The sequence below is a fragment of the Nothobranchius furzeri genome, chromosome 7 (genome assembly GCF_043380555.1).
Source record: "Nothobranchius furzeri strain GRZ-AD chromosome 7, NfurGRZ-RIMD1, whole genome shotgun sequence".
Lineage (NCBI taxonomy): Eukaryota > Metazoa > Chordata > Actinopteri > Cyprinodontiformes > Nothobranchiidae > Nothobranchius > Nothobranchius furzeri.
This window is the reverse complement of record NC_091747.1, coordinates 42,571,572-42,598,097: the sequence shown is the minus strand read 5'-3', so window position 1 is coordinate 42,598,097 and position 26,526 is coordinate 42,571,572. Positions and strand designations below refer to the sequence as shown.

Here is a 26,526-nt window from a genome sequence, read left to right as displayed (position 1 = left end):
TCAGGTGTTATGAGAGCCCAGGTTGCTCTGATAGTCGTCTTCAGCTCCTCTGCATTGTTGGGTCTAGCGTATTGCATCCTCCGCTTCACAATACCCCATAGATTTTCTATGGGGTTAAGGTCAGGCGAGTTTGCTGGCCAATCAAGGACAGGGATACCATGGTCCTTGAACCAGGTGCTGGTGGTTTTGGCACTGTGTGCAGGTGCCAAGTCCTGTTGAAAGGTGAAGTCTGCATCCCCATAAAGTTGGTCAGCAGCAGGAAGCATGAAGTGCTCTAAAACTTCCTGGTAGACGGCTGCATTGACCCTGGACCTCAGGAAACAGAGTGGGCCAACACCGGCAGATGACATGGCACCCCACACCATCACTGACGGTCGAAACTTTACACTGGACCTCATGCAACGTGGATTCTGTGCTTCTCCGCTCTTCCTCCAGACTCTGGGTCCTTGATTTCCAAAGGAAATGCAGAACTTGCTTTCATCAGAAAACATAACTTTGGACCACTCAGCATCAGTCCAGTCCTTTTTGTCCTTGGCCCAGGCGAGACGCTTCTTGCGCTGTTTCATGTTCAAGAGTGGCTTGACACACGGAATGTGACACCTGAATCCCATGTCTTTCATGAGTCTCCTCGTGGTGGTTCTTGAAGCGCTGACTCCAGCTGCAGTCCACTCTTTGTGGATCTCCCCCACATTTTTGAATGGGTTTGTCGTCACAATTCTCTGCAGGGTGCGGTTATCCCTAGAGCTTGTACACTTTTTTCTACCACATTTTTTCCGTCCCTTCGCCTGTCTGTTAATGTGCTTGGACACAGAGCTCTGCGAACAGCCAGCTTCTTTAGCAATCACCTTTTGTGTCTTGCCCTCCTTGTGCAAGGTGTCAATGATTGTCTTTTGGACAGCTGTTAAGTCAGAAGTCTTCCCCATGATTGTGGTGCCTTCAAAACAAGACTGAGGGACCTTTTAAAGGCCTTTGCAGGTGTTTTGAGTAAATCAGCTGATTAGAGTGGCAGCAGGTGTCTTCTATATTCAGCCTTTTCAGAATATTCTAATTTTTTGAGATACCAAATTTGGAGTTTTCATTAGTTGTCACTTATGAATATCAAATTTAAATGTAATGAACATTGGAAATACATTGGTCTGTGTGCATTGCATGAATATAATGTACAAGTTTCACGTTTTGAATGGAATTACTGAAATATTTTCAACCTTTTGATGATATTCTAATTTACTGGCCAGCACCTGTAAGCGCACAAATCTTCAAATGAGTGGCACAGTAGTTATTTTTAAGTTTTTTTATTTTAGATAACAACATTGTTAACAGAAAAGCACTTTTCTAAAAAATTTAGAAAAAGACCAACATATGTCTTTCTGCAGATCTGTACACCAAAGATACACCCACCAATCTTTGAATAAATTGCTCTTGATAGCGTCCAGAGATCTTTATTCTTGAGATAAAATTAATCATAAACCATTGTTTCTAGTTAATGAATGTGTCAAGAGTGGGATTTGAACCCACATCTCCTACTGGAGACCAGAATCCCCATATTGGAATGGAAGCAATGCTTAAGTCTGGCGCCTTTGACCGCTCGGCCATCTTGACTGAAGATTGGAGTGGTATAATAAAGTTGCAGAGGTTGAATTGTGACCTACCCTCTGAAGTTGTCCTTTGCTATTTCATTGACCTTGTAGAACCACTTATCCCAAGTAAGACTGCTGGCTGTGATAATGAATACAATCGATAAGTTGTAAGTTTGGTCAAATGTCTGAAATGAAGTTGCCCAATCAAAAGCAATTGTTTTCATTCAAGTTCTACCCATTCCCAAAACACTTTGGATCTTTAGAAGATTGGTGTTCAACTTCATAAGCTCTTTTATTGTTACTGAGTTACAGTAATTTGTTGTATCTGAAGGACCAGGGCAACAAACCCTGTATGGCAAAACAGTGTCACCTCAGTTGTCAAACTTGTCAAGATTGTCAAATGCCCGACTAGCTCAGTCGGTAGAGCATGAGACTCTTAATCTCAGGGTCGTGGGTTCGAGCCCCACGTTGGGCGCTTAGGCCTTTGACAGAGTATGTTTTCATGCAGTGTCACCAGTTTACCCTGAATCAAAATGCGTTTGCTTGAAAATCAGAAATTGTTGCCATAGATGGGGGAAGTTTTAAGCTCAGACAACACTAAGAAAAACTCAAATAAAGTCCCAAATTCTTATGCAAGCACCTGCAATTCTTCTCACAAAAGAACTAGTAGAAAGATTACACATGAATAGACAGATGTTGCCTTTAGAATCTATGCCTAACATGGGACTTGAACCCATGACCCTGAGATTAAAAGTCTCATGCTCTACCGGCTGAGCTAGTCAGGCTACAAAATGATTTCAGACAGAAACAGAGTAAAATAGTCAGATAGATAGATAGATAGATAGATAGATAGATAGATAGATAGATAGATAGATAGATAGATAGATAGATAGATAGATAGATAGATAGATAGATAGATAGATAGATAGATAGATAGATAGATAGATAGATAGATAGATAGATAGATAGATAGATAGATTCTTTCTTTCATTCATTCATTGGCTGATGACACTGTAAAAAAGTTTGTCACATACAGGTGCTGGCCAGTAAATTAGAATATCATCAAAAGGTTGAAAATATTTCAGTAATTCCATTCAAAACGTGAAACTTGTACATTATATTCATGCAATGCACACAGACCAATGTATTTCCGATGTTTATTACGTTTAATTTTGATATTTATAGGTGACAACCAATGAAAACATCAAATCTGGTATCTCAGAAAATTAGAATATTCTAAAGGCCAATGAAAAAATGTTTGTTTCTCTAATGTTGGCCAACTGAAAAGAATGAACATGAAAAGAATGTGCATGTATAGCACTCAATACTTAGTCGGGGCTCCTTTTGCCTCAATAACTGCAGTAATGCGGCGTGGCATGGACTCGATCAGTCTGTGGCACTGCTCAGGTGTTATGAGAGCCCAGGTTGCTCTGATAGTCGTCTTCAGCTCCTCTGCATTGTTGGGTCTAGCGTATTGCATCCTCCGCTTCACAATACCCCATAGATTTTCTATGGGGTTAAGGTCAGGCGAGTTTGCTGGCCAATCAAGGACAGGGATACCATGGTCCTTGAACCAGGTGCTGGTGGTTTTGGCACTGTGTGCAGGTGCCAAGTCCTGTTGAAAGGTGAAGTCTGCATCCCCATAAAGTTGGTCAGCAGCAGGAAGCATGAAGTGCTCTAAAACTTCCTGGTAGACGGCTGCATTGACCCTGGACCTCAGGAAACAGAGTGGGCCAACACCGGCAGATGACATGGCACCCCACACCATCACTGACGGTCGAAACTTTACACTGGACCTCATGCAACGTGGATTCTGTGCTTCTCCGCTCTTCCTCCAGACTCTGGGTCCTTGATTTCCAAAGGAAATGCAGAACTTGCTTTCATCAGAAAACATAACTTTGGACCACTCAGCATCAGTCCAGTCCTTTTTGTCCTTGGCCCAGGCGAGACGCTTCTTGCGCTGTTTCATGTTCAAGAGTGGCTTGACACACGGAATGTGACACCTGAATCCCATGTCTTTCATGAGTCTCCTCGTGGTGGTTCTTGAAGCGCTGACTCCAGCTGCAGTCCACTCTTTGTGGATCTCCCCCACATTTTTGAATGGGTTTGTCGTCACAATTCTCTGCAGGGTGCGGTTATCCCTAGAGCTTGTACACTTTTTTCTACCACATTTTTTCCGTCCCTTCGCCTGTCTGTTAATGTGCTTGGACACAGAGCTCTGCGAACAGCCAGCTTCTTTAGCAATCACCTTTTGTGTCTTGCCCTCCTTGTGCAAGGTGTCAATGATTGTCTTTTGGACAGCTGTTAAGTCAGAAGTCTTCCCCATGATTGTGGTGCCTTCAAAACAAGACTGAGGGACCTTTTAAAGGCCTTTGCAGGTGTTTTGAGTAAATCAGCTGATTAGAGTGGCAGCAGGTGTCTTCTATATTCAGCCTTTTCAGAATATTCTAATTTTTTGAGATACCAAATTTGGAGTTTTCATTAGTTGTCACTTATGAATATCAAATTTAAATGTAATGAACATTGGAAATACATTGGTCTGTGTGCATTGCATGAATATAATGTACAAGTTTCACGTTTTGAATGGAATTACTGAAATATTTTCAACCTTTTGATGATATTCTAATTTACTGGCCAGCACCTGTAAGCGCACAAATCTTCAAATGAGTGGCACAGTAGTTATTTTTAAGTTTTTTTATTTTAGATAACAACATTGTTAACAGAAAAGCACTTTTCTAAAAAATTTAGAAAAAGACCAACATATGTCTTTCTGCAGATCTGTACACCAAAGATACACCCACCAATCTTTGAATAAATTGCTCTTGATAGCGTCCAGAGATCTTTATTCTTGAGATAAAATTAATCATAAACCATTGTTTCTAGTTAATGAATGTGTCAAGAGTGGGATTTGAACCCACATCTCCTACTGGAGACCAGAATCCCCATATTGGAATGGAAGCAATGCTTAAGTCTGGCGCCTTTGACCGCTCGGCCATCTTGACTGAAGATTGGAGTGGTATAATAAAGTTGCAGAGGTTGAATTGTGACCTACCCTCTGAAGTTGTCCTTTGCTATTTCATTGACCTTGTAGAACCACTTATCCCAAGTAAGACTGCTGGCTGTGATAATGAATACAATCGATAAGTTGTAAGTTTGGTCAAATGTCTGAAATGAAGTTGCCCAATCAAAAGCAATTGTTTTCATTCAAGTTCTACCCATTCCCAAAACACTTTGGATCTTTAGAAGATTGGTGTTCAACTTCATAAGCTCTTTTATTGTTACTGAGTTACAGTAATTTGTTGTATCTGAAGGACCAGGGCAACAAACCCTGTATGGCAAAACAGTGTCACCTCAGTTGTCAAACTTGTCAAGATTGTCAAATGCCCGACTAGCTCAGTCGGTAGAGCATGAGACTCTTAATCTCAGGGTCGTGGGTTCGAGCCCCACGTTGGGCGCTTAGGCCTTTGACAGAGTATGTTTTCATGCAGTGTCACCAGTTTACCCTGAATCAAAATGCGTTTGCTTGAAAATCAGAAATTGTTGCCATAGATGGGGGAAGTTTTAAGCTCAGACAACACTAAGAAAAACTCAAATAAAGTCCCAAATTCTTATGCAAGCACCTGCAATTCTTCTCACAAAAGAACTAGTAGAAAGATTACACATGAATAGACAGATGTTGCCTTTAGAATCTATGCCTAACATGGGACTTGAACCCATGACCCTGAGATTAAAAGTCTCATGCTCTACCGGCTGAGCGAGTCAGGCTACAAAATGATTACAGACAGAAACAGAGTAAAATAGTCAGATAGATAGATAGATAGATAGATAGATAGATAGATAGATAGATAGATAGATAGATAGATAGATAGATAGATAGATAGATAGATAGATAGATAGATAGATAGATAGATAGATAGATTATTTCTTTCATTCATTCATTGGCTGATGACACTGTAAAAAAGTTTGTCACATAAGCGCACAAATCTTCAAATGAGTGGCACAGTAGTTATTTTTAAGTTTTTTTATGTTAGATAACAACATTGTTAACAGAAAAGCACTTTTCTAAAACAATTAGAAAAAGACCAACATATGTCTTTCTGCAGATCTGCACACCAAAGATACACCCACCCATCTTTGAATAAATTGCTCCTGATAGCGTCCAGAGATCTTTATTCTTGAGATAAAATTAATCATAAACCTTTGTTACTAGTTAATGAATGTGTCAAGAGTGGGATTTGAACCCACGCCTCCTACTGGAGACCAGAATCCCCATATTGGAATGGAAGCAATGCTTGAGTCTGGCGCCTTTGACCGCTCGGCCATCTTGACTGAAGATTGGAGTGGTATAATAAAGTTGCAGAGGTTGAATTGTGACCTACCCTCTGAAGTTGTCCTTTGCTATTTCATTGACCTTGTAGAACCACTTATCCCAAGTAAGACTGCTGGCTGTGATAATGAATACAATCGATAAGTTGTAAGTTTGGTCAAATGTCTGAAATGAAGTTGCCCAATCAAAAGCAATTGTTTTCATTCAAGTTCTATCCATTCCCAAAACACTTTGGATCTTTAGAAGATTGGTGTTCAACTTCATAAGCTCTTTTATTGTTACTGAGTTACAGTAATTTGTTGTATCTGAAGGACCAGGGCAACAAACCCTGTATGGCAAAACAGTGTCACCTCACGTTGTCAAACTTGTCAAGATTGTCAAATGCCCGACTAGCTCAGTCGGTAGAGCATGAGACTCTTAATCTCAGGGTCGTGGGTTCGAGCCCCACGTTGGGCGCTTAGGCCTTTGACAGAGTTTGTTTTCATGCAGTGTCACCAGTTTACCCTGAATCAAAATGCTTTTGCTTGAAAATCAGAAATTGTTGCCATAGATTGGGGGAAGTTTTAAGCTCAGACAACACTAAGAAAAACTCAAATAAAGTCCCAAATTATTATGCAAGCACCTGCAATTCTTCTCACAAAAGAACTAGTAGAAAGATTACACATGAATAGACAGATGTTGCCTTTAGAATCTATGCCTAACATGGGACTTGAACCCATGACCCTGAGATTAAAAGTCTCATGCTCTACCGGCTGAGCTAGTCAGGCTACAAAATGATTTCAGACAGAAACAGAGTAAAATAGTCAGATATATAGATAGATAGATAGATAGATAGATAGATAGATAGATAGATAGATAGATAGATAGATAGATAGATAGATGATAGATAGATAGATAGATAGATAGATAGATAGATAGATAGATAGATAGATAGATAGATAGATAGATTCTTTCTTTCATTCATTCATTGGCTGATGACACTGTAAAAAAGTTTGTCACATAAGCGCACAAATCTTCAAATGAGTGGCACAGTAGTTATTTTTAAGTTTTTTTTATTTTAGATAATAACATTGTTAACAGAAAAGCATTTTTCTAAAAATTTTTGAAAAAGACCAACATATGTCTTTCTGCAGATCTGTACACCAAAGATACACCCACCCATCTTTGAATAAATTGCTCTTGATAGTGTCCAGAGATCTTTATTCATGAGATAAAATTAATCATAAACCATTGTTTCTAGTTAATGAATGTGTCAAGAGTGGGATTTGAACCCACATCTCCTACTGGAGACCAGAATCCCCATATTGGAATGGAAGCAATGCTTGAGTCTGGCGCCTTTGACCGCTCGGCCATCTTGACTGAAGATTGGTGTGGTATAATACAGTTGCAGAGGTTGAATTGTGACCTACCCTCTGAAGTTGTCCTTTGCTATTTCATTGACCTTGTAGAACCACTTATCCCAAGTAAGACTGCTGGCTGTGATAATGAATACAATCGATAAGTTGTAAGTTTGGTCAAATGTCTGAAATGAAGTTGCCCAATCAAAAGCAATTGTTTTCATTCAAGTTCTACCCATTCCCAAAACACTTTGGATCTTTAGAAGATTGGTGTTCAACTTCAAAAGCTCTTTTATTGTAACTGAGTTACAGTAATTTGTTGTATCTGAAGGACCAGGGCAACAAACCCTGTATGGCAAAACAGTGTCACCTCACGTTGTCAAACTTGTCAAGGTTGTCAAATGCCTGACTAGCTCAGTCAGTAGAATATGAAACTCTTAATCTAAGGGTCATGGGTTTGAGCCCCACGTTGGGCGCTTAGTCATTTGACAGAGTATGTTTTCATGCAGTGTCACCAGTTTACCCTGAATCAAAATGCATTTATTTGAAAAACAGAAATTGTTGCCATAGATTGGGGGAAGTTTTAAGCTCAGACAACACTAAGAAAAAACTCAAATAAAGTCCCAAATTCTTATGCCAGCACCTGCAATTCTTCTCACAAAAGAACTAGTAGAAAGATTACACATGAATAGACAGATGTTGCCTGTAGAATCAATGCCTAACATGGGACTTGAACCCATGACCCTGAGATTAAAAGTCTCATGCTCTACCGGCTGAGCTAGTCAGGCTACAAAATGATTACAGACAGAAACAGAGTAAAATAGTCAGATAGATAGATAGATAGATAGATAGATAGATAGATAGATAGATAGATAGATAGATAGATAGATAGATAGATAGATAGATAGATAGATAGATTCTTTCATTCATTCATTCATTGGTTGATGACACTGTAAAAAAGTTTGTCACATAAGCGCACAAATCTTCAAATGAGTGGCACAGTAGTTATTTTTAAGTTTTTTTATGTTAGATAACAACATTGTTAACAGAAAAGCACTTTTCTAAAACAATTAGAAAAAGACCAACATATGTCTTTCTGCAGATCTGCACACCAAAGATACACCCACCCATCTTTGAATAAATTGCTCCTGATAGCGTCCAGAGATCTTTATTCTTGAGATAAAATTAATCATAAACCTTTGTTACTAGTTAATGAATGTGTCAAGAGTGGGATTTGAACCCACGCCTCCTACTGGAGACCAGAATCCCCATTTGGAATGGAAGCAATGCTTGAGTCTGGCGCCTTTGACCGCTCGGCCATCTTGACTGAATATTGGAGTGGTATAATAAAGTTGCAGAGGTTGAATTGTGACCTACCCTCTGAAGTTGTCCTTTGCTATTTCATTGACCTTGTAGAACCACTTATCCCAAGTAAGACTGCTGGCTGTGATAATGAATACAATCGATAAGTTGTAAGTTTGGTCAAATGTCTGAAATGAAGTTGCCCAATCAAAAGCAATTGTTTTCATTCAAGTTCTACCCATTCCCAAAACACTTTGGATCTTTAGAAGATTGGTGTTCAACTTCATAAGCTCTTTTATAGTTACTGAGTTACAGTAATTTGTTGTATCTGAAGGACCAGGGCAACAAACCCTGTATGGCAAAATAAGTGTCACCTCACGTTGTCAAACTTGTCAAGATTGTCAAATGCCCGACTAGCTCAGTCGGTAGAGCATTAGACTCTTAATCTCAGGGTCGTGGGTTCGAGCCCCACATTGGGCGCTTAGGCCTTTGACAGAGTATGTTTTCATGCAGTGTCACCAGTTTACCCTGAATCAAAATGCGTTTGCTTGAAAATCAGAAATTGTTGCCATAGATTGGGGGAAGTTTTAAGCTCAGACAACACTAAGAAAAACTCAAATAAAGTCCCAAATTCTTATGCAAGCACGTGCAATTCTTCTCACAAAAGAACTAGTAGAAAGATTACACATGAATAGACAGATGTTGCCTTTAGAATCTATGCCTAACATGGGACTTGAACCCATGACCCTGAGATTAAAAGTCTCATGCTCTACCGGCTGAGCTAGTCAGGCTACAAAATGATTTCAGACAGAAACAGAGTAAAATAGTCAGATAGATAGATAGATAGATAGATAGATAGATAGATAGATAGATAGATAGATAGATAGATAGATAGATAGATAGATAGATAGATAGATAGATAGATAGATAGATAGATTCTTTCTTTCATTCATTCATTGGCTGATGACACTGTAAAAAAGTTTGTCACATAAGCGCACAAATCTTCAAATGAGTGGCACAGTAGTTATTTTTAAGTTTTTTTATTTTAGATAACAACATTGTTAACAGAAAAGCACTTTTCTAAAAAATTTAGAAAGAGACCAACATATGACTTTCTGCAGATCTGTACACCAAAGATACACCCACCCATCTTTGAATAAATTGCTCTTGATAGCGTCCAGAGATCTTTATTCTTGAGATAAAATTAATCATAAACCATTGTTTCTAGTTAATGAATGTGTCAAGAGTGGGATTTGAACCCACATCTCCTACTGGAGACCAGAATCCCCATATTGGAATGGAAGCGATGCTTGAGTCTGGCGCCTTTGACCGCTCGGCCATCTTGACTGAAGATTGGTGTGGTATAATACAGTTGCAGAGGTTGAATTGTGACCTACCCTCTGAAGTTGTCCTTTGCTATTTCATTGACCTTGTAGAACCACTTATCCCAAGTAAGACTGCTGGCTGTGATAATGAATACAATCGATAAGTTGTAAGTTTGGTCAAATGTCTGAAATGAAGTTGCCCAATCAAAAGCAATTGTTTTCATTCAAGTTCTACCCATTCCCAAAACACTTTGGATCTTTAGAAGATTGGTGTTCAACTTCAAAAGCTCTTTTATTGTTACTGAGTTACAGTAATTTGTTGTATCTGAAGGACCAGGGCAACAAACCCTGTATGGCAAAACAGTGTCACCTCACGTTGTCAAACTTGTCAAGATTGTCAAATGCCTGACTAGCTCAGTCAGTAGAGCATGAAACTCTTAATCTAAGGGTCATGGGTTTGAGCCCCACGTTGGGCGCTTAGTCATTTGACAGAGTATGTTTTCATGCAGTGTCACCAGTTTACCCTGAATCAAAATGCGTTTATTTGAAAAACAGAAATTGTTGCCATAGATTGGGGGAAGTTTTAAGCTCAGACAACACTAAGAAAAAACTCAAATAAAGTCCCAAATTCTTATGCCAGCAACTGCAATTCTTCTCACAAAAGAACTAGTAGAAAGATTAAACATGAATAGACAGATGTTGCCTGTAGAATCAATGCCTAACATGGGACTTGAACCCATGACCCTGAGATTAAAAGTCTCATGCTCTACCGGCTGAGCTAGTCAGGCTACAAAATGATTACAGACAGAAATAGAGTAAAATAGTCAGATAGATAGATATATAGATAGATAGATAGATAGATAGATAGATAGATAGATAGATAGATAGATAGATAGATAGATAGATAGATAGATAGATAGATAGATTCTTTCATTCATTCATTCATTGGTTGATGACACTGTAAAAAAGTTTGTCACATAAGCGCACAAATCTTCAAATGAGTGGCACAGTAGTTATTTTTAAGTTTTTTTATGTTAGATAACAACATTGTTAACAGAAAAGCACTTTTCTAAAAAATTTAGAAAAAGACCAACATATGTCTTTCTGCAGATCTGTACACCAAAGATACACCCACCCATCTTTGAATAAATTGCTCCTGATAGCGTCCAGAGATCTTTATTCTTGAGATAAAATTAATCATAAATCTTTGTTACTAGTCAATGAATGTGTCAGGAGTGGGATTTGAACCCACGCCTCCTACTGGAGACCAGAATCCCCACATTGGAATGGAAGCAATGCTTGAGTCTGGCGTCTTTGACCGCTCGGCCATCTTGACTGAAGATTGGAGTGGTATAATAAAGTTGCAGAGGTTGAATTGTGACCTACCCTCTGAAGTTGTCCTTTGCTGTTTCATTGACCTTATAGAACCAGTTATCCCAAGTAAGACTGCTGGCTGTGATAATGAATACAATCGCTAAGTTGTAAGTTTGGTCAAATGTCTGAAATGAAGTTGCCCAATCAAAAGCAATTGTTTTCATTCAAGTTCTACCCATTCCCAAAACACTTTGGATCTTTAGAAGATTGGTGTTCAACTTCATAAGCTCTTTTATTGTTACTGAGTTACAGTAATTTATTGTATCTGAAGGACCAGGGCAACAAACCCTGTATGGCAAAACAGTGTCACCTCACGTTGTCAAACTTGTCAACATTGTCAAATGCCCGACTAGCTCAGTCGGTAGAGCATGAGACTCTTAATCTCAGGGTCGTGGGTTCAAGCCCCACGTTGGGCGCTTAGGCCTTTGACAGAGTATGTTTTCATGCAGTGTCACCAGTTTACCCTGAATCAAAATGCGTTTGATTGAAAAACAGAAATTGTTGCCATCGATTGGGGGAAGTTTTAAGCTCAGACAACACTAAGAAAAAACGCAAATAAAGTCCCAAATTCTTATGCCAGCACCTGCAATTCTTCTCACAAAAGAACTAGTAGAAAGATTACACATGAATAAACAGATGATGCCTTTAGAATCTATGCCTAACATGGGACTTGGACCCATGACCCTGAGATTAAAATTCTCATGCTCTAGCGGCTGAGCTAGTCAGCCTACAAAATGATTACAGACAGAAACAGAGTAAAATAGTCAGATAGATAGATAGAAGACAGATAGATAGATAGATAGATAGATAGATAGATAGATAGATAGATAGATAGATAGATAGATAGATAGATAGATAGATAGATAGATAGATAGATAGATAGATAGATAGATAGATAGATAGATAGATAGATAGATAGATATATAGATAGATAGATAGATTCTTTCATTCATTCATTCATTGGTTGATGACACTGTAAAAAAGTTTGTCACATAAGCGCACAAATCTTCAAATGAGTGGCACAGTAGTTATTTTTAAGTTTTTTTTATGTTAGATAACAACATTGTTAACAGAAAAGCACTTTTCTAAAAAATTTAGAAAAAGACCAACATATATCTTTCTGCAGATCTGTACACCAAAGATACACCCACCCATCTTTGAATAAATTGCTCCTGATAGCGTCCAGAGATCTTTATTCTTGAGATAAAATTAATCATAAATCTTTGTTACTAGTTAATGAATGTGTCAAGAGTGGGATTGGAACCCACGCCTCCTACTGGAGACGAGAATCCCCATATTGGAATGGAAGCAATGCTTGAGTCTGGCGCCTTTGACCGCTCGGCCATCTTGACTGAAGATTAGAGTGGTATAATAAAGTTGCAGAGGTTGAATTGTGACCTACCCTCTGAAGTTGTCCTTTGCTGTTTCATTGACCTTGTAGAACCAGTTATCCCAAGTAAGACTGCTGGCTGTGATAATGAATACAATCGCTAAGTTGTAAGTTTGGTCAAATGTCTGAAATGAAGTTGCCCAATCAAAAGCAATTGTTTTCATTCAAGTTCTACCCATTCCCAAAACACTTTGGATCTTTAGAAGATTGGTGTTCAACTTCATAAGCTCTTTTATTGTTACTGAGTTACAGTAATTTATTGTATCTGAAGGACCAGGGCAACAAACCCTGTATGGCAAAAGAGTGTCACCTCACGTTGTCAAACTTGTCAACATTGTCAAATGCCCGACTAGCTCAGTCGGTAGAGCATGAGACCCTTAATCTCAGGGTCGTGGGTTCAAGCCCCCCGTTGGGCGCTTAGGCCTTTGACAGAGTATGTTTTCATGCAGTGTCACCAGTTTACCCTGAACCAAAATGCGTTTGCTTGAAAAACAGAAATTGTTGCCATCGATTGGGGGAAGTTTTAAGCTCAGACAACACTAAGAAAAAACGCAAATAAAGTCCCAAATTCTTATGCCAGCACCTGCAATTCTTCTCACAAAAGAACTAGTAGAAAGATTACACATGAATAAACAGATGTTGCCTTTAGAATCTATGCCTAACATGGGACTTGAACCCATGACCCTGAGATTAAAATTCTCATGCTCTATCGGCTGAGCTAGTCAGCCTACAAAATGATTACAGACAGAAACAGAGTAAAATAGTCAGATAGATAGATAGAAGACAGATAGATAGATAGATAGATAGATAGATAGATAGATAGATAGATAGATAGATAGATAGATAGATAGATAGATAGATAGATAGATAGATAGATAGATAGATTCTTTCATTTATTCATTCATTGGTTGATGACACTGTAAAAAAGTTTGTCACATAAGCGCACAAATCTTCAAATGAGTGGCACAGTAGTTATTTTTAAGTTTTTTTTATGTTAGATAACAACATTGTTAACAGAAAAGCACTTTTCTAAAAAAAATTAGAAAAAGACCAACATATATCTTTCTGCAGATCTGTACACCAAAGATACACCCACCCATCTTTGAATAAATTGCTCCTGATAGCGTCCAGAGATCTTTATTCTTGAGATAAAATTAATCATAAATCTTTGTTACTAGTTAATGAATGTGTCAAGAGTGGGATTTGAACCCACGCCTCCTACTGGAGACGAGAATCCCCATATTGGAATGGAAGCAATGCTTGAGTCTGGCGCCTTTGACCGCTCGGCCATCTTGACTGAAGATTGGAGTGGTATAATAAAGTTGCAGAGGTTGAATTGTGACCTACCCTCTGAAGTTGTCCTTTGCTATTTCATTGACCTTGTAGAACCACTTATCCCAAGTAAGACTGCTGGCTGTGATAATGAATACATTCGATAAGTTGTAAGTTTGGTCAAATGTCTGAAATGAAGTTGCCCAATCAAAAGCAATTGTTTTCATTCAAGTTCTACCCATTCCCAAAACACTTTGGATCTTTAGAAGATTGGTGTTCAACTTCAAAAGCTCTTTTATTGTTACTGAGTTACAGTAATTTATTGTATCTGAAGGACAAGGGCAACAAACCCTGTATGGCAAAACAGTGTCACCTCACGTTGTCAAACTTGTCAAGAATGTCAAATGCCTGACTAGCTCAGTCGGTAGAGCATGAAACTCTTAATCTAAGGGTCGTGGGTTTGAGTCCCACGTTGGGCTCTTAGTCCTTTGACAGAGTATGTTTTAATGCAGTGTCACCAGTTTACCCTGAATCAAAATGCGTTTGCTTGAAAAACAGAAATTGTTGCCATAGATGGGGGAAGTTTTAAGCTCAGACAACACTTAAGAAAAAACTCAAATAAAGTCCCAAATTCTTATCCCAGCACCTGCAATTCTTCTCTCAAAAGAACTAGAAGAAATATTACACATGAATAGACAGATGTTGCCTGTAGAATCTATGCCCAACATGGGACTTGAACCCATGATCCTGAGATTAAAAGTCTCATGCTCTACCGGCTGAGCTAGTCAGGCTACAAAATGATTACAGACAGAAACAGAGAAAAATAGTCAGATAGATAGATAGATCGATAGATAGATAGATAGATAGATAGATAGATAGATAGATAGATAGATAGATAGATAGATAGATAGATAGATAGATAGATAGATAGATAGATAGATAGATAGATAGATATAGATTCTTTCTTTCATTCATTCATTGGCTGATGACACTGTAAAAAAGTTTGTCACATAAGCGCATAAATCTTCAAATGAGTGGCACAGTAGTTATTTTTAATTTTTTATTTTAGATAACAACATTGTTAACAGAAAAGCACTTTTCTAAAAAATTTAGAAAAAGACCAACATTTGTCTTTCTGCAGATCTGTACACCAAAGATACACCCATCCATCTTTGAATAAATTGCTCTTGATAGTGTCCAGAGATCTTTATTCTTGAGATAATATTAATCATAAACCTGTGTTTCTAGTTAATGAATGTGTCAAGAGTGGGTTTTGAACCCACACCTCCTACTGGAGACCAGAATCCCCATATTGGAATGGAAGCAATGCTTGAGACTGGCGCCTTTGAGCGCTCGGCCATCTTGACTGAAGAGTGGAGTGGTATAATAAAGTTGCAGAGGTTAAATTGTGACCTACCCTCTGAAGTTGTCCTTTGCTATTTCATTGACCTTGTAGAACCCCTTATCCCAAGTAAGACTGCTGGCTGTGATAATGAATACAATCGATAAGTTGTAAGTTTGGTCAAATGTCTGAAATGAAGTTGCCCAATCAAAAGCAATTGTTTTCATTCAAGTTCTACCCATTCCCAAAACACTTTGGATCTTTAGAAGATTGGTGTTCAACTTCATAAGCTCTTTTATTGTTACTGAGTTACAGTAATTTGTTGTATCTGAAGGACCAGGGCAACAGACCCTGTATGGCAAAATAGTGTCACCTCACGTTGTCAAACTTGTCAAGATTGTCAAATGCCCGACTAGCTCAGTCGGTAGAGCATGAGACTCTTAATCTCAGGGTCGTGGGTTTGAGCCCCACGTTGGGCGCTTAGGCCTTTGACAGAGTATGTTTTCATGCAGTGTCACCAGTTTACCCTGAATCAAAATGCGTTTGCTTGAAGAACAGAAATTGTTGCCATGGATTGGGGAAGTTTTAAGCTCAGACAACACTAAGAAAAACTCAAATAAAGTCCCAAATTCTTATGCCAGCACCTGCAATTCTTCTCACAAAAGAACTAGTAGAAAGATTACACATGAATAAACAGATGTTGCCTTTAGAATCTATGCCTAACATGGGACTTGAACCCATGACCCTGGGATTAAAATTCTCATGCTCTACCGGCTGAGCTAGTCAGGCTACAAAATGATTACAGACAGAAACAGAGTAAAATAGTCAGATAGATAGATAGATAGATAGATAGATAGATAGATAGATAGATAGATAGATAGATAGATAGATAGATAGATAGATAGATAGATAGATAGATAGATAGATAGATAGATAGATAGATAGATAGATAGATTCTTTCTTTCATTCATTCATTGGCTGGTGACACTGTAAAAAAGTTAGTCAGATAAGCGCACAAATCTTCAAATGAGTGGCACAGTAGTTATTTTTAAGTTTTTTTTTATTTTAGATAACAACATTGTTAACAGAAAAGCACTTTTCTAAAAAAAAATTAGAAAAAGACCAACATATGTCTTTCTGCAGATCTGTACACCAAAGACACACCCACCCATCTTTGAATAAATTGCTCCTGATAGCGTCCAGAGATCTTTATTCTTGAGATAAAATTAATCATAAACCTTTGTTACTAGTTAATGAATGTGTCAAGAGTGGGATTTGAACCCAAGCCTCCTACTGGAGACCAGAATCCCCATATTGGAATGGAAGCAATGCTTGAGTCTGGCACCTTTGACCGCTCGGCCATCTTGACTGAAGATTGGAGTGGTATAATAAAGTTGCAGAGGTTGAATTGTGACCTACCCTCTGAAGTTGTCCTTTGCTTTTTCATTGACCTTGTAGAACCACTTATCCCAAGTAAGACTGCTGGCTGTGATAATGAATACAATTGATAAGTTGTAAGTTTGGTCAAATGTCTGAAATGAAGTTGCCCAATCAAAAGCAATTGTTTTCATTCAAGTTCTACCCATTCCCAAAACACTTTGGATCTTTAGAAGATTGGTGTTCAACTTCATAAGCTCTTTTATTGTTACTGAGTTACAGTAATTTGTTGTATCTGAAGGACCAGGGCAACAAACCCTGTATGGCAAAACAGTGTCACCTCACGTTGTCAAACTTGTCAAGATTGTCAAATGCCCGACTAGCTCAGTCGGTAGAGCATGAGACTCTTAATCTCAGGGTCGTGGATTCGAGCCCCACGTTGGGCGCTTAGGCCTTTGACAGAGTATGTTTTCATGCAGTGTCACCAGTTTACCCTGAATCAAAATTCGTTTGCTTGAAAATCAGAAATTGTTGCCATAGATTGGGGGAAGTTTTAAGCTCAGACAACACTAAGAAAAACTCAAATAAAGTGCCAAATTCTTATGCAAGCACCTGCAATTCTTCTCACAAAAGAACTAGTAGAAAGATTACACATGAATAGACAGATGTTGCCTTTAGAATATATGCCTAACATGGGACTTGAACCCATGACCCTGAGATTAAAAGTCTCATGCTCTACCGGCTGAGCTAGTCAGGCTACAAAATGATTACAGACAGAAACAGAGTAAAATAGTCAGATAGATAGATATATAGATAGATGATAGATAGATAGATAGATAGATAGATAGATAGATAGATAGATAGATAGATAGATAGATAGATAGATAGATAGATAGATAGATAGATAGATAGATAGATAGATAGATAGATAGATAGATAGATAGATAGATAGATAGATAGATAGATAGATTCTTTCATTCATTCATTCATTGGTTGATGACACTGTAAAAAAGTTTGTCACATAAGCGCACAAATCTTCAAATGAGTGGCACAGTAGTTATTTTTAAGTTTTTTTATGTTAGATAACAACATTGTTAACAGAAAAGCACTTTTCTAAAAAATTTAGAAAAAGACCAACATATGTCTTTCTGCAGATCTGTACACCAAAGATACACGCACCCATCTTTGAATAAATTGCTCCTGATAGCGTCCAGAGATCTTTATTCTTGAGATAAAATTAATCATAAATCTTTGTTACTAGTCAATGAATGTGACAGGAGTGGGATTTGAACCCACGCCTCCTACTGGAGACCAGAATCCCCACATTGGAATGGAAGCAATGCTTGAGTCTGGCGTCTTTGACCGCTCGGCCATCTTGACTGAAGAGTGGAGTGGTATAATAAAGTTGCAGAGGTTGAATTGTGACCTACCCTCTGAAGTTGTCCTTTGCTGTTTCATTGACCTTGTAGAACCAGTTATCCCAAGTAAGACTGCTGGCTGTGATAATGAATACAATCGCTAAGTTGTAAGTTTGGTTAAATGTCTGAAATGAAGTTGCCCAATCAAAAGCAATTGTTTTCATTCAAGTTCTACCCATTCCCAAAACACTTTGGATCTTTAGAAGATTGGTGTTCAACTTCATAAGCTCTTTTATTGTTACTGAGTTACAGTAATTTATTGTATCTGAAGGACCAGGGCAACAAACCCTGTATGGCAAAACAGTGTCACCTCACGTTGTCAAACTTGACAACATTGTCAAATGCCCGACTAGCTCAGTCGGTAGAGCATGAGACTCTTAATCTCAGGGTCGTGGGTTCAAGCCCCACGTTGGGCGCTTAGGCCTTTGACAGAGTATGTTTTCATGCAGTGTCACCAGTTTACCCTGAATCAAAATGCGTTTGCTTGAAAAACAGAAATTGTTGCCATCGATTGGGGGAAGTTTTAAGCTCAGACAACACTAAGAAAAAACGCAAAATAAAGTCCCAAATTCAAATGCCAGCACCTGCAATTCTTCTCACAAAAGAACTAGTAGAAAGATTACACATGAATAAAAAGATGTTGCCTTTAGAATCTATGCCCAACATGGGACTTGAACCCATGACCCTGAGATTAAAATTCTCATGCTCTAGCGGCTGAGCTAGTCAGCCTACAAAATGACTACAGACAGAAACAGAGTAAAATAGTCAGATAGATAGATAGAAGACAGATAGATAGATAGATAGATAGATAGATAGATAGATAGATAGATAGATAGATAGATAGATAGATAGATAGATAGATAGATAGATAGATAGATAGATAGATAGATAGATAGATAGATAGATACATAGATTCTTTCATTCATTCATTCATTGGTTGATGACACTGTAAAAAAGTTTGTCACATAAGCGCACAAATCTTCAAATGAGTGGCACAGTAGTTATTTTTATGTTTTTTTATGTTAGATAACAACATTGTTAACAGAAAAGCACTTTTCTAAAAAAATTAGAAAAAGACCAACATATGTCTTTCTGCAGATCTGCACACCAAAGATACACCCACCCATCTTTGAATAAATTGCTCCTCATAGCGTCCAGAGATCTTTATTCTTGAGATAAAATTAATCATAAACCTTTGTTACAAGTTAATGAATGTGTCAAGAGTGGGATTTGAACCCACGCCTCCTACTGGATACCAGAATCCCCATATTGGAATGGAAGCAATGCTTGAGTCTGGCGCCTTTGACCGCTCGGCCATCTTGACCGAAGATTGGAGTGGTATAATAAAGTTGCAGAGGTTGAATTGTGACCTACCCTCTGAAGTTGTCCTTTGCTATTTCATTGACCTTGTAGAACCACTTATCCCAAGTAAGACTGCTGGCTGTGATAATGAATACAATCGATAAGTTGTAAGTTTGGTCAAATGTCTGAAATGAAGTTGCCCAATCAAAAGCAATTGTTTTCATTCAAGTTCTACCCATTCCCAAAACACTTTGGATCTTTAGAAGATTGGTGTTCAACTTCATAAGCTCTTTTATTGTTACTGAGTTACAGTAATTTGTTGTATCTGAAGGACCAGGGAACCAAACCCTGTATGGCAAAATAGTGTCACCTCACGTTGTCAAACTTGCCAAGATTGTCAAATGCCCGACTAGCTCAGTCTGTAGAGCATGAGACTCTTAATCTCAGGGTCGTGGGTTTGAGCCCCACGTTGGGCGCTTAGGCCTTTGACAGAGTATGTTTTCATGCAGTGTCACCAGTTTACCCTGAATCAAAATGCGTTTGCTTGAAAAACAGAAATTGTTGCCTTGGATTGGGGGAAGTTTTAAGCTCAGACAACACTAAGAAAAACTCAAATAAAGTCCCAAATTCGTATGCAAGCACCTGCAATTCTTCTCACAAAAGAACTAGTAGAAATATTACACATGAATAGACAGATGTTGCCTTTAGAATCTATGCCTAACATGGGACTTGAACCCATGACCCTGAGATTAAAATTCTCATGCTGTACCGGCTGAGCTAGTCAGGCTACAAAATGATTATAGACAGAAACAGAGTAAAATAGTCAGACAGATAGATAGATAGATAGATAGATAGATAGATAGATAGATAGATAGATAGATGATAGATAGATAGATAGATAGATAGATAGATAGATTATTTCATTCATTCATTCATTGGTTGATGACACTGTAAAAAAGTTTGTCACATAAGCGCACAAATCTTCAAATGAGTGGCACAGTAGTTATTTTTAAGTTTTTTTATGTTAGATAACAACATTGTTAACAGAAAAGCACTTTTCTAAAAAAATTAGAAAAAGACCAACATATGTCTTTCTGCAGATCTGCACACCAAAGATACACCCACCCATCTTTGAATAAATTGCTCCTGATAGCGTCCAGAGATCTTTATTCTTGAGATAAAATCAATCATAAACCTTTGTTACTAGTTAATGAATGTGTCAAGAGTTGGATTTGAACCCACGCCTCCTACTGGAGACCAGAATCCCCATATTGGAATGGAAGCAATGCTTGAGTCTGGCTTCTTTGACCGCTCGGCCATCTTGACTGAAGATTGGAGTGGTATAATAAAGTTGCAGAGGTTGAATTGTGACCTACCCTCTGAAGTTGTCCTTTGCTATTTCATTGACCTTGTAGAACCACTTACCCCAAGTAAGACTGCTGGCTGTGATAATGAATACAATCGTTAAGTTGTAAGTTTGGTCAAATGTCTGAAATGAAGTTTCCCAATCAAAAGCAATTGTTTTCATTCAAGTTCTGCCCATTCCCAAAACACTTTGGATCTCTAGAAGATTGGTGTTCAACTTCATAAGCTCTTTTATTGTTACTGAGTTACAGTAATTTGTTGTATCTGAAGGACCAGGGCAACAAACCCTGTATGGCAAAACAGTGTCACCTCACGTTGTCAAACTTGTCAAGATTGTCAAATGCCCGACTAGCTCAGTCGGTAGAGCATGAGACTCTTAATCTCAGGGTCGTGGGTTCGAGCCCCACGTTGGGCGCTTAGGCCTTTGACAGAGTTTGTTTTCATGCAGTGTCACCAGTTTACCCTGAATCAAAATGCGTTTGCTTGAAAATCAGAAATTGTTGCCATAGATTGGGGGAAGTTTTAAGCTCAGACAACACTAAGAAAAACTCAAATAAAGTGCCAAATTCTTATGCAAGCACCTGCAATTCTTCTCACAAAAGAACTAGTAGAAAGATTACACATGAATAGACAGATGTTGCCTTTAGAATCTATGCCTAACATGGGACTTGAACCCATGACCCTGAGATTAAAAGTCTCATGCTCTACCGGCTGAGCTAGTCAGGCTACAAAATGATTTCAGACAGAAACAGAGTAAAATAGTCAGATAGATAGATAGATAGATAGATAGATAGATAGATAGATAGATAGATAGATAGATAGATAGATAGATAGATAGATAGATAGATAGATAGATAGATAGATAGATAGATAGATAGATAGATAGATAGATAGATAGATAGATTCTTTCTTTAATTCATTCATTGGCTGATGACACTGTAAAAAAGTTTGTCACATAAGCGCACAAATCTTCAAATGAGTGGCACAGTAGTTATTTTTAAGTTTTTTTATTTTAGATAACAACATTGTTAACAGAAAAGCACTTTTCTAAAAAATTTAGAAAAAGACCAACATATGTCTTTCTGCAGATGTGTACACCAAAGATACACCCACCCATCTTTGAATAAATTGCTCTTGATAGAGTCCAGAGATCTTTATTCTTGAGATAAAATTAATCATAAACCATTGTTTCTAGTTAATGAATGTGTCAAGAGTGGGATTTGAACCCACATCTCCTACTGGAGACCAGAATCCCCATATTGGAATGGAAGCAATGCTTGAGTCTGGCGCCTTTGACCGCTCGGCCATCTTGACTGAAGATTGGTGTGGTATAATACAGTTGCAGAGGTTGAATTGTGACCTACCCTCTGAAGTTGTCCTTTGCTATTTCATTGACCTTGTAGATCCACTTATCCCAAGTAAGACTGCTGGCTGTGATAATGAATACAATCGATAAGTTGTAAGTTTGGTCAAATGTCTGAAATGAAGTTGCCCAATCAAAAGCAATTGTTTTCATTCAAGTTCTACCCATTCCCAAAACACTTTGGATCTTTAGAAGATTGGTGTTCAACTTCAAAAGCTCTTTTATTGTTACTGAGTTACAGTAATTTGTTGTATCTGAAGGACCAGGGCAACAAACCCTGTATGGCAAAACAGTGTCACCTCACGTTGTCAAACTTGTCAAGATTGTCAAATGCCTGACTAGCTCAGTCAGTAGAGCATGAAACTCTTAATCTAAGGGTCATGGGTTTGAGCCCCACGTTGGGCGCTTAGTCATTTGACAGAGTATGTTTTCATGCAGTGTCACCAGTTTACCCTGAATCAAAATGTGTTTATTTGAAAAACAGAAATTGTTGCCATAGATTGGGGGAAGTTTTAAGCTCTGACAACACTAAGAAAAAACTCAAATAAAGTCCCAAATTCTTATGCCAGCACCTGCAATTCTTCTCACAAAAGAACTAGTAGAAAGATTACACATGAATAGACAGATGTTGCCTGTAGAATCAATGCCTAACATGGGACTTGAACCCATGACCCTGAGATTAAAAGTCTCATGCTCTACCGGCTGAGCTAGTCAGGCTACAAAATGATTACTGACAGAAACAGAGTAAAATAGTCAGATAGATAGATAGATAGATAGATAGATAGATAGATAGATAGATAGATAGATAGATAGATAGATAGATAGACAGATAGATAGATAGATGATAGATAGATAGATAGATAGATAGATAGATAGATAGATAGATAGATAGATAGATAGATGATAGATTCTTTCTTTCATTCATTCATTGGCTGATGACACTGTAAAAAAGTTTGTCACATAAGCGCACAAATCTTCAAATGAGTGGCACAGTAGTTATTTTTAAGTTTTTTTATTTTAGATAACAACATTGTTAACAGAAAAGCACTTTTCTAAAAAATTTAGAAAAAGACCAACATATATCTTTCTGCAGATCTGTACACCAAAGATACACCCACCCATCTTTGAATAAATTGCTCTTGATAGCGTCCAGAGATCTTTATTCTTGAGATAAAATTAATCATAAACCATTGTTTCTAGTTAATGAATGTGTCAAGAGTGGGATTTGAACCCACATCTCCTACTGGAGACCAGAATCCCCATATTGGAATGGAAGCAATGCTTGAGTCTGGCGCCTTTGACCGCTCGGCCATCTTGACTGAAGATTGGTGTGGTATAATACAGTTGCAGAGGTTGAATTGTGACCTACCCTCTGAAGTTGTCCTTTGCTATTTCATTGACCTTGTAGAACCACTTATCCCAAGTAAGACTGCTGGCTGTGATAATGAATACAATCGATAAGTTGTAAGTTTGGTCAAATGTCTGAAATGAAGTTGCCCAATCAAAAGCAATTGTTTTCATTCAAGTTCTACCCATTCCCAAAACACTTTGGATCTTTAGAAGATTGGTGTTCAACTTCAAAAGCTCTTTTATTGTTACTGAGTTACAGTAATTTGTTGTATCTGAAGGACCAGGGCAACAAACCCTGTATGGCAAAACAGTGTCACCTCACGTTGTCAAACTTGTCAAGATTGTCAAATGCCTGACTAGCTCAGTCAGTAGAGCATGAAACTCTTAATCTAAGGGTCATGGGTTTGAGCCCCACGTTGGGCGCTTAGTCATTTGACAGAGTATGTTTTCATGCAGTGTCACCAGTTTACCCTGAATCAAAATGCGTTTATTTGAAAAACAGAAATTGTTGCCATAGATTGGGGGAAGTTTTAAGCTCAGACAACACTAAGAAAAAACTCAAATAAAGTCCCAAATTCTTATGCCAGCACCTGCAATTCTTCTCACAAAAGAACTAGTAGAAAGATTTCACATGAATAGACAGATGTTGCCTGTAGAATCAATGCCTAACATGGGACTTGAACCCATGACCCTGAGATTAAAAGTCTCATGCTCTACCGGCTGAGCTAGTCAGGCTACAAAATAATTACAGACAGAAACAGAGTAAAATAGTCAGATAGATAGATATATAGATAGATGATAGATAGATAGATAGATAGATAGATAGATAGATAGATAGATAGATAGATAGATAGATAGATAGATAGATAGATGATAGATAGATAGATAGATAGATAGATATATAGATAGATAGATGATAGATTCTTTCATTCATTCATTCATTGGTTGATGACACTGTAAAAAAGTTTGTCACATAAGCGCACAAATCTTCAAATGAGTGGCACAGTAGTTATTTTTAAGTTTTTTTTTATGTTAGATAACAACATTGTTAACAGAAAAGCACTTTTCTAAAACAATTAGAAAAAGACCAACATATGTCTTTCTGCAGATCTGCACACCAAAGATACACCCACCCATCTTTGAATAAATTGCTCCTGATAGCGTCCAGAGATCTTTATTCTTGAGATAAAATTAATCATAAACCTTTGTTACTAGTTAATGAATGTGTCAAGAGTGGGATTTGAACCCACGCCTCCTACTGGAGACCAGAATCCCCATATTGGAATGGAAGCAATGCTTGAGTCTGGCTTCTTAGACCGCTCGGCCATCTTGACTGAAGATTGGAGTGGTATAATAAAGTTGCAGAGGTTGAATTGTGACCTACCCTCTGAAGTTGTCCTTTGCTATTTCATTGACCTTGTAGAACCACTTATCCCAAGTAAGACTGCTGGCTTTGATAATGAATACAATCGATAAGTTGTAAGTTTGGTCAAATGTCTGAAATGAAGTTGCCCAATCAAAAGCAATTGTTTTCATTCAAGTTCTACCCATTCCCAAAACACTTTGGATCTTTAGAAGATTGGTGTTCAACTTCATAAGCTCTTTTATTGTTACTGAGTTACAGTAATTTGTTGTATCTGAAGGACCAGGGCAACAAACCCTGTATGGCAAAACAGTGTCACCTCACGTTGTCAAACTTGTCAAGATTGTCAAATGCCCGACTAGCTCAGTCGGTAGAGCATGAGACTCTTAATCTCAGGGTCGTGGGTTCGAGCCCCACGTTGGGCGCTTAGGCCTTTGACAGAGTATGTTTTCATGCAGTGTCACCAGTTTACCCTGAATCAAAATGCGTTTGCTTGAAAATCAGAAATTATTGCCATAGCTTGGGGGAAGTTTTAAGCTCAGACAACACTAAGAAAAACTCAAATAAAGTCCAAAATTCTTATGCAAGCACCTGCAATTCTTCTCACAAAAGAACTAGTAGAAAGATTACACATGAATAGACAGATGTTGCCTTTAAAATCTATGCCTAACATGGGACTTGAACCCATGACCCTGAGATTAAAAGTCTCATGCTCTACCGGCTGAGCTAGTCAGGCTACAAAATGATTTCAGACAGAAACAGAGTAAAATAGTCAGATAGATAGATAGATAGATAGATAGATAGATAGATAGATAGATAGATAGATAGATAGATAGATAGATAGATAGATAGATAGATAGATAGATTCTTTCTTTCATTCATTCATTGGCTGATGACACTGTAAAAAAGTTTGTCACATGAGCGCACAAATCTTCAAATGAGTGGCACAGTAGTTATTTTTAAGTTTTTTTATTTTAGATAACAACATTGTTAACAGAAAAGCACTTTTCTAAAAAATTTAGAAAAAGACCAACATATGTCTTTCTGCAGATCTGTACACCAAAGATACACCCACCCATCTTTGAATAAATTGCTCTTGATAGCGTCCAGAGATCTTTATTCTTGAGATAAAATTAATCATAAACCATTGTTTCTAGTTAATGAATGTGTCAAGAGTGGGATTTGAACCCACATCTCCTACTGGAGACCAGAATCCCCATATTGGAATGGAAGCAATGCTTGAGTCTGGCGCCTTTGACCGCTCGGCCATCTTGACTGAAGATTGGTGTGGTATAATACAGTTGCAGAGGTTGAATTGTGACCTACCCTCTGAAGTTGTCCTTTGCTATTTCATTGACCTTGTAGAACCACTTATCCCAAGTAAGACTGCTGGCTGTGATAATGAATACAATCGATAAGTTGTAAGTTTGGTCAAATGTCTGAAATGAAGTTGCCCAATCAAAAGCAATTGTTTTCATTCAAGTTCTACCCATTCCCAAAACACTTTGGATCTTTAGAAGATTGGTGTTCAACTTCAAAAGCTCTTTTATTGTTACTGAGTTACAGTAATTTGTTGTATCTGAAGGACCAGGGCAACAAACCCTGTATGGCAAAACAGTGTCACCTCACGTTGTCAAACTTGTCAAGATTGTCAAATGCCTGACTAGCTCAGTCAGTAGAGCATGAAACTCTTAATCTAAGGGTCGTGGGTTTGAGCCCCACGTTGGGCTCTTAGTCCTTTG

The 26,526-nt window shown here is 38.1% G+C and overlaps 33 non-coding genes across 33 annotated transcripts; 10 read left to right on the top strand and 23 right to left on the bottom strand.

Annotated features, from left to right (window-relative positions):
* Positions 1-1,490: 1,490 nt before the first annotated feature.
* On the bottom strand, positions 1,491-1,599 carry trnal-uaa (transfer RNA leucine (anticodon UAA)). The gene is made up of 2 exons: positions 1,562-1,599; positions 1,491-1,536 (listed from the first exon to the last, which is right to left on the bottom strand). It is a non-coding gene; the product is annotated as a tRNA-Leu (tRNA).
* Positions 1,600-1,979: 380 nt separating this feature from the next.
* trnak-cuu (transfer RNA lysine (anticodon CUU)) lies at positions 1,980-2,052 on the top strand. Its single transcript has one exon. It is a non-coding gene; the product is annotated as a tRNA-Lys (tRNA).
* A 237-nt stretch (positions 2,053-2,289) lies between these two features.
* trnak-uuu (transfer RNA lysine (anticodon UUU)) lies at positions 2,290-2,362 on the bottom strand. The gene has a single exon. It is a non-coding gene; the product is annotated as a tRNA-Lys (tRNA).
* A 2,108-nt stretch (positions 2,363-4,470) lies between these two features.
* Positions 4,471-4,579, bottom strand: trnal-uaa (transfer RNA leucine (anticodon UAA)). The gene is made up of 2 exons: positions 4,542-4,579; positions 4,471-4,516 (listed from the first exon to the last, which is right to left on the bottom strand). It is a non-coding gene; the product is annotated as a tRNA-Leu (tRNA).
* Positions 4,580-4,959: 380 nt separating this feature from the next.
* On the top strand, positions 4,960-5,032 carry trnak-cuu (transfer RNA lysine (anticodon CUU)). The gene has a single exon. It is a non-coding gene; the product is annotated as a tRNA-Lys (tRNA).
* A 237-nt stretch (positions 5,033-5,269) lies between these two features.
* Positions 5,270-5,342, bottom strand: trnak-uuu (transfer RNA lysine (anticodon UUU)). Its single transcript has one exon. It is a non-coding gene; the product is annotated as a tRNA-Lys (tRNA).
* A 455-nt stretch (positions 5,343-5,797) lies between these two features.
* trnal-caa (transfer RNA leucine (anticodon CAA)) lies at positions 5,798-5,906 on the bottom strand. The gene is made up of 2 exons: positions 5,869-5,906; positions 5,798-5,843 (listed from the first exon to the last, which is right to left on the bottom strand). It is a non-coding gene; the product is annotated as a tRNA-Leu (tRNA).
* Positions 5,907-6,287: 381 nt separating this feature from the next.
* On the top strand, positions 6,288-6,360 carry trnak-cuu (transfer RNA lysine (anticodon CUU)). The gene has a single exon. It is a non-coding gene; the product is annotated as a tRNA-Lys (tRNA).
* A 238-nt stretch (positions 6,361-6,598) lies between these two features.
* On the bottom strand, positions 6,599-6,671 carry trnak-uuu (transfer RNA lysine (anticodon UUU)). The gene has a single exon. It is a non-coding gene; the product is annotated as a tRNA-Lys (tRNA).
* A 483-nt stretch (positions 6,672-7,154) lies between these two features.
* On the bottom strand, positions 7,155-7,263 carry trnal-caa (transfer RNA leucine (anticodon CAA)). The gene is made up of 2 exons: positions 7,226-7,263; positions 7,155-7,200 (listed from the first exon to the last, which is right to left on the bottom strand). It is a non-coding gene; the product is annotated as a tRNA-Leu (tRNA).
* Positions 7,264-7,956: 693 nt separating this feature from the next.
* Positions 7,957-8,029, bottom strand: trnak-uuu (transfer RNA lysine (anticodon UUU)). Its single transcript has one exon. It is a non-coding gene; the product is annotated as a tRNA-Lys (tRNA).
* Positions 8,030-8,460: 431 nt separating this feature from the next.
* Positions 8,461-8,568, bottom strand: trnal-caa (transfer RNA leucine (anticodon CAA)). The gene is made up of 2 exons: positions 8,531-8,568; positions 8,461-8,506 (listed from the first exon to the last, which is right to left on the bottom strand). It is a non-coding gene; the product is annotated as a tRNA-Leu (tRNA).
* A 382-nt stretch (positions 8,569-8,950) lies between these two features.
* trnak-cuu (transfer RNA lysine (anticodon CUU)) lies at positions 8,951-9,023 on the top strand. Its single transcript has one exon. It is a non-coding gene; the product is annotated as a tRNA-Lys (tRNA).
* Positions 9,024-9,261: 238 nt separating this feature from the next.
* Positions 9,262-9,334, bottom strand: trnak-uuu (transfer RNA lysine (anticodon UUU)). The gene has a single exon. It is a non-coding gene; the product is annotated as a tRNA-Lys (tRNA).
* A 447-nt stretch (positions 9,335-9,781) lies between these two features.
* trnal-caa (transfer RNA leucine (anticodon CAA)) lies at positions 9,782-9,890 on the bottom strand. The gene is made up of 2 exons: positions 9,853-9,890; positions 9,782-9,827 (listed from the first exon to the last, which is right to left on the bottom strand). It is a non-coding gene; the product is annotated as a tRNA-Leu (tRNA).
* A 693-nt stretch (positions 9,891-10,583) lies between these two features.
* On the bottom strand, positions 10,584-10,656 carry trnak-uuu (transfer RNA lysine (anticodon UUU)). The gene has a single exon. It is a non-coding gene; the product is annotated as a tRNA-Lys (tRNA).
* A 929-nt stretch (positions 10,657-11,585) lies between these two features.
* trnak-cuu (transfer RNA lysine (anticodon CUU)) lies at positions 11,586-11,658 on the top strand. The gene has a single exon. It is a non-coding gene; the product is annotated as a tRNA-Lys (tRNA).
* A 2,162-nt stretch (positions 11,659-13,820) lies between these two features.
* trnal-caa (transfer RNA leucine (anticodon CAA)) lies at positions 13,821-13,929 on the bottom strand. Its single transcript has 2 exons — positions 13,892-13,929; positions 13,821-13,866 (listed from the first exon to the last, which is right to left on the bottom strand). It is a non-coding gene; the product is annotated as a tRNA-Leu (tRNA).
* A 693-nt stretch (positions 13,930-14,622) lies between these two features.
* Positions 14,623-14,695, bottom strand: trnak-uuu (transfer RNA lysine (anticodon UUU)). The gene has a single exon. It is a non-coding gene; the product is annotated as a tRNA-Lys (tRNA).
* A 957-nt stretch (positions 14,696-15,652) lies between these two features.
* trnak-cuu (transfer RNA lysine (anticodon CUU)) lies at positions 15,653-15,725 on the top strand. Its single transcript has one exon. It is a non-coding gene; the product is annotated as a tRNA-Lys (tRNA).
* A 1,271-nt stretch (positions 15,726-16,996) lies between these two features.
* Positions 16,997-17,069, top strand: trnak-cuu (transfer RNA lysine (anticodon CUU)). The gene has a single exon. It is a non-coding gene; the product is annotated as a tRNA-Lys (tRNA).
* Positions 17,070-17,307: 238 nt separating this feature from the next.
* trnak-uuu (transfer RNA lysine (anticodon UUU)) lies at positions 17,308-17,380 on the bottom strand. Its single transcript has one exon. It is a non-coding gene; the product is annotated as a tRNA-Lys (tRNA).
* A 1,004-nt stretch (positions 17,381-18,384) lies between these two features.
* On the top strand, positions 18,385-18,457 carry trnak-cuu (transfer RNA lysine (anticodon CUU)). The gene has a single exon. It is a non-coding gene; the product is annotated as a tRNA-Lys (tRNA).
* Positions 18,458-19,256: 799 nt separating this feature from the next.
* On the bottom strand, positions 19,257-19,365 carry trnal-caa (transfer RNA leucine (anticodon CAA)). Its single transcript has 2 exons — positions 19,328-19,365; positions 19,257-19,302 (listed from the first exon to the last, which is right to left on the bottom strand). It is a non-coding gene; the product is annotated as a tRNA-Leu (tRNA).
* A 1,685-nt stretch (positions 19,366-21,050) lies between these two features.
* trnak-cuu (transfer RNA lysine (anticodon CUU)) lies at positions 21,051-21,123 on the top strand. Its single transcript has one exon. It is a non-coding gene; the product is annotated as a tRNA-Lys (tRNA).
* A 238-nt stretch (positions 21,124-21,361) lies between these two features.
* On the bottom strand, positions 21,362-21,434 carry trnak-uuu (transfer RNA lysine (anticodon UUU)). The gene has a single exon. It is a non-coding gene; the product is annotated as a tRNA-Lys (tRNA).
* A 479-nt stretch (positions 21,435-21,913) lies between these two features.
* Positions 21,914-22,022, bottom strand: trnal-caa (transfer RNA leucine (anticodon CAA)). Its single transcript has 2 exons — positions 21,985-22,022; positions 21,914-21,959 (listed from the first exon to the last, which is right to left on the bottom strand). It is a non-coding gene; the product is annotated as a tRNA-Leu (tRNA).
* A 693-nt stretch (positions 22,023-22,715) lies between these two features.
* trnak-uuu (transfer RNA lysine (anticodon UUU)) lies at positions 22,716-22,788 on the bottom strand. The gene has a single exon. It is a non-coding gene; the product is annotated as a tRNA-Lys (tRNA).
* Positions 22,789-23,281: 493 nt separating this feature from the next.
* On the bottom strand, positions 23,282-23,390 carry trnal-caa (transfer RNA leucine (anticodon CAA)). The gene is made up of 2 exons: positions 23,353-23,390; positions 23,282-23,327 (listed from the first exon to the last, which is right to left on the bottom strand). It is a non-coding gene; the product is annotated as a tRNA-Leu (tRNA).
* A 693-nt stretch (positions 23,391-24,083) lies between these two features.
* Positions 24,084-24,156, bottom strand: trnak-uuu (transfer RNA lysine (anticodon UUU)). The gene has a single exon. It is a non-coding gene; the product is annotated as a tRNA-Lys (tRNA).
* Positions 24,157-25,136: 980 nt separating this feature from the next.
* Positions 25,137-25,209, top strand: trnak-cuu (transfer RNA lysine (anticodon CUU)). The gene has a single exon. It is a non-coding gene; the product is annotated as a tRNA-Lys (tRNA).
* A 238-nt stretch (positions 25,210-25,447) lies between these two features.
* trnak-uuu (transfer RNA lysine (anticodon UUU)) lies at positions 25,448-25,520 on the bottom strand. The gene has a single exon. It is a non-coding gene; the product is annotated as a tRNA-Lys (tRNA).
* A 431-nt stretch (positions 25,521-25,951) lies between these two features.
* On the bottom strand, positions 25,952-26,060 carry trnal-caa (transfer RNA leucine (anticodon CAA)). Its single transcript has 2 exons — positions 26,023-26,060; positions 25,952-25,997 (listed from the first exon to the last, which is right to left on the bottom strand). It is a non-coding gene; the product is annotated as a tRNA-Leu (tRNA).
* Between the last annotated feature and the right edge of the window lie 466 nt (positions 26,061-26,526).